This window comes from Helianthus annuus, chromosome 15 (genome assembly GCF_002127325.2).
Source record: "Helianthus annuus cultivar XRQ/B chromosome 15, HanXRQr2.0-SUNRISE, whole genome shotgun sequence".
NCBI lineage: Eukaryota > Viridiplantae > Streptophyta > Magnoliopsida > Asterales > Asteraceae > Helianthus > Helianthus annuus.
In genome coordinates this window covers 122,239,455-122,248,506 of record NC_035447.2, presented here as the reverse complement: position 1 = coordinate 122,248,506, position 9,052 = coordinate 122,239,455, and positions in this window count along the sequence as shown.

The following is a 9,052-nucleotide window of genomic DNA, read 5'->3' as shown; positions in this document are numbered from 1 at the left end:
CAAGCCACTTCAGCACTTCTTTCTTCACCACCTCCCGCATATTCGGATTTAATCTCCGTTGTGCATCTCGAACGGGAGTCACATTCTCTTCCGTGATGATTTTGTGCATCACCACCGAGGGACTAATACCCTTCAAATCCGCAATGGTCCATCCAATCGCTGCCCGATTGGTGACCAACACCTCCATCAACTTTTCCTCTTGCTCCATGGTTAAATTTGATGCAATAATAACCGGGAGTGTATTGCCCTCAACAACATAAGCATACTTGAGATGCTTCGGCAATGCCTTCAACTCAACCTCCGGAGGCTCTACTAAAGACGGCTTCAATTTAGTGTCAATGCTCTCCGGTAAACTTTCAACTTGGTGCGTCCATGTCGGTTTTCCTTCTCGAACCGCAAGCACCTCCAAACTCTTCACTTCCTCGTCTATGCTTCTTTCCACCTCCACCTGTGACCTGTCAAACATATAACAATCCTCCATTGTGTTTTCCCCATGCATGACTGTGTCGCATAGAGGTATACACGTGTCAACAATGTCTGCCATGTAGCATTCATCATCAACTGGAGGGTTCATAAGTTCGGAAAAACATGCAACCTCAACCTTCGGTTTCCAAATGTCATGTCAACCGTTCCTGTTCTGCAGTCAATTTGAGCATTTGCAGTTGCTAAGAATGGTCGACCCAAAATCACCGTAGGTTGGTTGGTTGGGTCCTTGGCCACATAATCAAGTACTAGAAAGTCCACCGGATAGTAAAAATCCTCGATTTTCACTATCACATCCGAAACAACTCCACGGGGTAGTTTGGGTGTCAAATCGGCTAACACCATGGTGGTGTTTGACGATTGAAGTGGGCCAAACTCGTATTGGTCATACAAACTACCCGGTAGAATGCTCACGCTAGCACCAAGATCTAGAAGTGCCCGGTTGATTTTAAAATCGCCTACTTGAATTGAAATGATAGGCACACCCGGATCTTGAAGCTTAGGTGGAAGTGCACCCGAGAGAATCGAACTCACGTTTTCGATTAAATCTAATTTCTTTGGAAATTTGTGAGTTCGTTTCTGAGTGCACAAGTCTTTCAAGTACTTAGCATAAGACGGTACTTGTTTTATTGTATCCAAAAGTGGTAAATTTATTTTTACTTGTTTAAAAAATTCCAACAACTCTTCTTGTTATGGACCTCTTTTTTTACAATTTTCTTTATGGGTCCCTTCAATGCTTCGGGATAAGGGGTGGTATTAGCCTCCACACCCTTTTCCTTAGCCTTGGGGACGGGGATGGTCACAACGGGAGGGTTATTCTTCTTTTTCAAGTCATTTTTATTTTGAGCCGTTTTACCATCCTCATTCTCATCTTCACTAGCATCTTCCACCACCCCTTCAACAAACTGCGGTGATGGTGGTTTGACACCATTATCTATGACTCTGTAGGAGCGTTAGACGACCTGACGAGTCGATCAGAAGAGTGCTTAGACTGAATCAGAGGCGGAATTCATTGATTCAGTCTTTGTTTAGCTTGATTACACTATTTAACGTCCCTTTTATTGATCTTCTATCAAGTTACAAGAGCTGGAGACAAACTGGCAGGGCTTCGCCGTAACACACACACACACTACTACTCTAGATCCGCTTATCAGTCACCTATATAAAGGCATGGATGGTTCGCTTGTATGACCATGTCCATATAAGCGGACCTTCATATGTTCATATAAGCGAACCTATATGAGTGACACATAAGCGGACCTCCTGACTTGACCTATAAGCGGACCTATCTAATACAGGATTTCTCTATTTTCGTGTACGATACAATCTGCCCTAACCTAAGACTCGAACTAAGATGTAGTCGACAGACAACTGCACCAACAGACTCCCCCTTGAATGTTGACGGAATCTTCAGTGAGAGTCTTCAAACATTAACAGCTCTTCACTCTTAATCGGTCTTCTTCAGGAACTCTTCCTGGAATTATGTACCCGGATCATTCTCTGGCTCTAACTTTCATCAGACTCCCCCTATCATCAAGCTGGGATCGCCGTCTGGAATTCGTTATCACCATTGAAATCAACTCCTGGCTTTATCAGTTTAAACTTCTTCTCAGGTTCTGATGTATCTCCTGGCTTTTCGTAGCAACAGGGTCAGAAACCTGCACACTTAAACACTCTATCATAAACCAACATAATTGTGATTCAAGTTAATGAATCAACTAATCATCTAAGAATATTCAAGAATTTTTCACATTTAACAATTTATTAAACTTTCCAAAATCTGATTAACCATTTCAAATCAATTTAATCAAACCTCTGATCATCATGTTTAGCTTCTGAGATTTTGAATTTCAGCTCTCCAACATCAGTTGTCGAAAATCTTTTTGAATTTTTCAAATATGAAACACAAATGCAATAACAACAATTAAAATGCAGAAATGAAATATATACAAACATATTTTTGTGAGTTCGTGCAAGAGTATCATATCAGCTGCTGACTAGACACTAGCACCGTTAAGCTGTTCTTTCATTTTAAGCTTTTAAACATTCGCGTAGATTGCCGATATTCTGATCCACTTAAATTCTCACAAAATGTTCAACCTGTTCGGGATACAGATTTAGTGTTTTAGAACTTAAACCTCTACATGTGTCCCACCTCAGTATATACTCCCGTATCCAGACCCCAGTATTCAATCTTACAGGTGAGTATACCACAGCTGATATCTGTTAAGGGGTAATGTGCGAGGGCCGTGAGAGCTCAGGTCGATACTTCCGTATACGCAGAGAGATGACGGCTTCGACTTTAAGGTGTGTCCCCTTTAGAGGATCTTTTATTTACAACAGCAAAGATTATCAATTTTATTGTTTAATCAAATTGCTGAGGGCGAGCTTGTATTTCAAAGCTTTTTGCAGAAAGTATTATTCGGGGACTAGGTCAGTACTTCCATATAGCAGAAGTCCCGGGATAATACCCCAGATATCACTGAGCATAAAGACCTAGTATCTCAGAATACGGGACCCTTCAAACAGGATTTCAGGGGTTACCTATATATCCTGGAGGTGTTCCCCACGTAGATGCAAGTGAAATTTATGTTTATATCCCAAACTGATCTATTAATTCTGTGAAAACCTACCAGTACATCTTTAGCGAGACTGCTTAATTGCATTTATACATTACAAATCTTTAGCGTACTGTGCCAGTCTAGCTGATGTACTATCATTTCCCCTATTCGCACCAAAACTCATTATTAATTTTTCGATGTTTTTGACATTTTCAAATTTTCTAATTTTTTAAAAATTTTACTCCCCTTAAAATCAAAATATGTTTCAATTTTGATTTTCTGGGAAAATTTGAAACAAACTGTACAAATTTGACAACTTGATGAGAATCGCATCAATTCTCCATCCACCTGGCTTAAACAATCAGAACTCCCCCTCTCAACAAACTATTTTCCCATAATGATTTCAAAACACTCAAGTTTGTTTTAATCAGAATGGTTTTTCCGGAAAATAATTTTTGTTGATTTTATCACTTGTAAGATTTGGGGATCAAATCATGTAGTTAACTCAAGTTCAATTTAATGACCTTGATTAACCACTTGTAATTATAACCAACAAACATAAACAAACCTTCTTTACCGTTTATATGATTGACGTTACCGAATAAAATTCAAGAAATATGCCGATTCATGCTCCACGCTTACCAACCTGGGAGCTCCGGCAAGTCAGGTTTTTCTATTTAAACAGATTCACCCAAGCCTGACGGTCCTTGGGTGATTTCGAATTCTTGTTCAACAATGGTGGAAAATTTACATCATCCATTGTTAAACCAGAATTCTCCTTTTTTACCTCAACCAATGGCTCCTCTGGCTTTGACGAACCAGAATCATTGCCTGAGTGTGGCTTGTCTGATTTAGATGAACCAGATTCATCGCCGACACTTTTCATCTTCTTCTTTTCCTCTTTCGTCCTCAGATTTGTATCCGATGAATTTTCCTGGCTTGACTTTGCATTCGAGGAAGTCGATTCATCAAAACTCTTATTCTTATCAACAGATGAACCCGAGGACAATATCTTCTCGAGATACTCTCTTGCCTTCTTCCTCTTTTTCCTCAGTCTGTCTTTCTGCCCATATGAAAGTTTAACTTTCTTTTCTTGACTTGTCTAATCTTGAACTTTAGGTTTTAGAACCTTCTGTTCATGGGGCTTGACTTTGACTGGAATTTTTGCCAATTTCTGAGACTTAGCCCTCAATCTTTCATTCGATCTCCTTGGGCAATCTCTGGCAATGTGACCATTGATTTGACAGTTATAGCATCTTCTCATCTCAAAACTCCAACTCTGGCAGTTAACAGCAATGTGTCCTTGATAACCGCATCGGTAACACACCCTGTTATCGTACCAATCACCATTTTCAGCCCAAATACTCATATCAAAGCATTGTTTGGCTTGGTGATATTCCTTTCTCCTGTTGATTGTTGGATTTGACTTTTGAGCACTGTGGTCCGACCTGCACCACTTATTACCAACAATTTTTGAGTTTTCATTTTTTACTTTTTGTAATTTTTTATTTTGATTGGATGATCGATCTGATGAGCTGTTATTCTCTTTTTGAACATTTTTCAAATTTTTACCCTTTTGTTTTTGTTCCAATTTCTTTTTCAAAGGTTTTTGCTTAGAGCATTCTCCCTTTTCAGTTGATTGTAGAACAGTTTTCTGAAATTTTTCTTTTAATTTCAAAAACAATTTTTGTTTTTCTAATTTTTCATTTACATCATCAGATTTCTCATCGCAATCTTCAACTTTGACATTGTCAAAGTTTGTGACATTGTCACTTATTGGAACTGAATTGATTGGTTTCGGACAGGGAAAATTCAAACTGTCTGATGCAGTCACAAAACCTATCAATTTCTTTTCAAGTTCATCAATCTTGTTTCTTGAACTTTCAGCTTCATTTTCAAGCTGAGATATTCTTTCAAGATGAGACTTGATTGATTTTTTATTCTCATTTTTCATGTTTTCAAGAACAGACTTTTCGTTTTCCAAAACTTTTATCTGTTCTTGAAATTTCGTTTCATTAGCTTTCAAATTCTTGTTCTCAAGCTTTATCCAGAAATCTTCATTTTCTGACGATTTCTTTTTACTTTCAAAGTCTTTTTCTTTTTCTTTCAAAAACTTGTTTTCTGATATTAAACTGTTTAAGTCATTTAACAGTTTAACATTCTCGGATTTCAACTTCTGGTTTTCCAATGTCAAACTGTTAAAATTATTTAACAGTTTGTCATTTTCAACTTTCAGTTTCTCACAAATTTCCTGAACCATAAGAATCTATTTTTCATCAGTTTGCTTTTCATCTTTCAACTTCTTGACTTCCGATGTCAAACTTTCCGCATCTCTCAAGAGTTTGTCATTGTCAGTCTTAAAGTTGTCACACTTAGAACATACTGTTTCATTTTTCACAAATTCTTCATTCTTTGGAATATCCTTTGTTTCCATCTTGTATGTTCCTACAAAAAAGAGTTTAACGAAATCAAAAGGATTCATACTTTCATCAATATAACATTTCCTTTTAATATCATATTTCAGACTACTCTTTGTTACAAGACACACACGAATTCTTTTATCAATTTCAGTAAGTACATCAAATTCCAATTTTTGTAAATTCTTTTCCATTTCATTCAAAAATTCCTTCCTTTTCGTACATTCCTTACGAAACTCTGCATTAACCTCATTAAAAAATTGTTTTGGATAAAGTTCTTGAAAAAAATCTCTCTTTTTTAGCTCAACCAAGAATTCATCCCATTTAGCAGGTAATGCATTTGTCAATTTCGATATTTGTTCATCATTTGATATTCTAATACCCTTATTCCTCAAATTCTCCATTAAAGTTTTAAACCGTATTTCAATCTCATTCAACGTTTCATCCTTTTGACACATAAAATGTTCAAAACTTTTAACCCAAATATCCGTACTCACATTTCTATAATTGGTATCCACAGTTCTCATATACCAACTATTTAAACATTCAAGATTATTGTTTTCCTGTTCATCAAACCTCATTGCCATTTTTCTAAACAATCCTGACAAATCTTTGTTGTTCACAAAAGAGAAATCCCAAGGTCCAAATGAGCGAAATTAATCAAGTTCACAAGAGCAAAACACCTGTATTGTTCACAGAAGCGAACTTGATTGTTCAGATAAGCGGATCTACTGATCTTTGTCACTAAAAGCGGACCAGACTATGTCACCACAAGCGAACCACACAAGCGAACCTCTACAAAGTCACAATGAGCGAACCACAAAAGCGGACCTCAAATAACAGTAACTAAAAGCGGACCTCTTGAGCGGAACTCCAACAAATGTGACCTAATAAGCGGATCTCTAGAGCGAACCTACTACAATTATGTCCCTATGAGCGAACCTCTAGGGCGAATCTTATGCAATTTGGAGCGGACCTAAGTTCGAAGATGATTTCACCCATTTTTAGTCCGTATTTTGGTCCAAAATTTTCAAGGGTTTATCATTGTCCAATAACACGCAATCTGTGCAATTTATACCCAATTCTGACCGGTAAAACTCCCTGAACTGATGAAAGAAGGTGTAGAAATCAGAATTTTTGAGCGAAAACGAGCCAAACAGTAAGAACTCTTCCTCCTGAGCTCTGATACCACATGTAGGATCGTTAGACGACCTGACGAGTCGATCAGAAGAGTGCTTAGACTGAATCAGAGGCGGAATTCATTGATTCAGTCTTTGTTTAGCTTGATTTCACTATTTAACGTCTCTTTTATTGATCTTCTAACAAGTTACAAGAGCTGGAGACAAACTGGCAGGGCTTCGCCGTAACACACACACTACTACTCTAGATCCGCTTATCAGTCACCTATATATAGGCATGGATGGTTCGCCTGTATGACCATGTCCAAATAAGCGGACCTTCATATGTTCATATAAGCGAACCTATATGAGTGACACATAAGCGGACCTCCTGACTTGACCTATAAGCGGACCTATCTAATACATGATTTCTCTATTTTCGTGTACGATACAATCTGCCCTAACCTAAGACTCGAACTAAGATGTAGTCGACAGACAACTGCACCAACAGACTCGACCACTACGTAAAGAAATTTCATTTAAAGGTACCTCACGTGTGTTCTTTGAGCTTGACCCTTGATGTTTAGGGTTCACCGTTGTGTCACATGGAAGCTTCCCCATGCTTCCCCTTATTTGAGCCATTTCCTCCGCAAGTTGGCCCACTTACTTTGCCAATACCTCATGTGCTTTATCCCGAATCTCGTTTGTCTTCTTTATCTCCTTAATATCATTGTGAGATTCTTTTATATTGTTTTGAGATTCTTTTTGCATATTCAGCAAGGCATCCATTTTGGCACTAAAGTCATCGCCACCGGTTTGATTGTTCGACCCGCTTCCATTACCGCCTTGATTGTTGTAATTTCTTTGGTACCCACCTTGGTAATTGTTGTCCCTACCTTGGTACCCTTGGTTGTAATTTCGTTGATATGATGACCCGCTTTGACCTCCTTGATTACCCGATTTGAAATTCGGGTTCATTTGATTTGAAGCATTACCATATCGGAAGTTAGGGTGATTTCTCAAACCCGGATGGTAAGTGTTAGAGTTCATGTCATATTGCTTCCTATCTCCACACACTTGGTTAACTTCCTCCATGTAGTCACTCGGCCCCGTTGGACATTGTTCCGCTCTATGTCCAATATCACCACAACCTTCACATACCTCGAATTGAACCACATTTACTTCCTTTTTCTTTATTCGAGCCATTTCCCGTTCTAAGGTGGAAATCTGATCTTTAGAATCGAGATCGGGAAGTGACCGGGAAACGGGATGCTTCTTGGCTCGATCGGCCGATTCTTTCTCTTTCGAAAGCTTACTCATCCGTTCCAAGAACTCCCAATCATCGTCTTCATGGTTGCTTAGAAGGGTCCCATTACTTGTTGATTTAAGTCGGTTCCATGTGTTATCATCTAGACCCCATACAAAGCACTTAACCAACTCCCACTTCTTGATTTGATGATGTGGGCATCTCCGCATCATTTCTTTGAATCGAGTGAACGCTTCATGCAACGGCTCACCCGATAATTGGCGAAAAGACCTGATTTCATCACGAGCATCATCGGTCTTTGCCATAGAATAGTATTCATCTAGAAACGCTTGTTGCATTTCTCCCCATGTGCGGATGCTATTGGTCGGGAGGGTAAGGAACCATTGCTTCGCTTTGTCTTTCAATGAGAATTGGAACAAGCGAAGTTTAACCTCCTGTAGTGCAAACTTATGCCCCCCGATAGTGTTGCAAACCGAAGAAAATTCTGCCAAATGCGTATACGGCTCATCGTTGGATCTCCCATTGAAATGAGGAAGTATGTTGATATAATGAGGTTTACAATCAAACATCCTTGGCTCACAAACGATTGGTGAATCGTTTTCGGTGACAATAGGCCTGAAACGGTCATTCACTCCCCGTGGAGGTTGTTGACGATGATAAGGACCGTTAACCTCTTGATCACCCATTCTTCGGTTATCCCTTCGATCATCTCTCCTTTCGTTCCTTCTCTCATCTCGTCTCTCGTCCCTTCTCTCATCCCTTCCTTGATTCCTACCTTGATTACCTCGTTGATTTCCACCTCCCACGAAACGAGGAATCCGATTAGGGTTGCCATTATTATTGTTATTATAATACCCGTCATTTCGATTCCTTTGGTTGTTGTTTCGTGGTTGGCGGTTATTCTCGTAACCGTTATTCCTTCTATGCCCATGACCATAATTGTCATCCCCAACGTAGTTGGCATTTTGATAGCCAAACTCTTCATCTTCGTACTCTCTTGCACGGTAGCCATTACCCCGATTAATGTATCCCCAATCTTCATCATCGTCCACTCGATCATCATAATAACCCCCATCATCTGAGTTTTCCGTATGAATGCTTACATGTTCCGGCGATTGATAACCGGGAACACTATAAGGTTCATCATCGGGGATTGCATTCCTCAAGTCATCGATATTGAAAAATGGGTCTTCATCCGCGTAATTG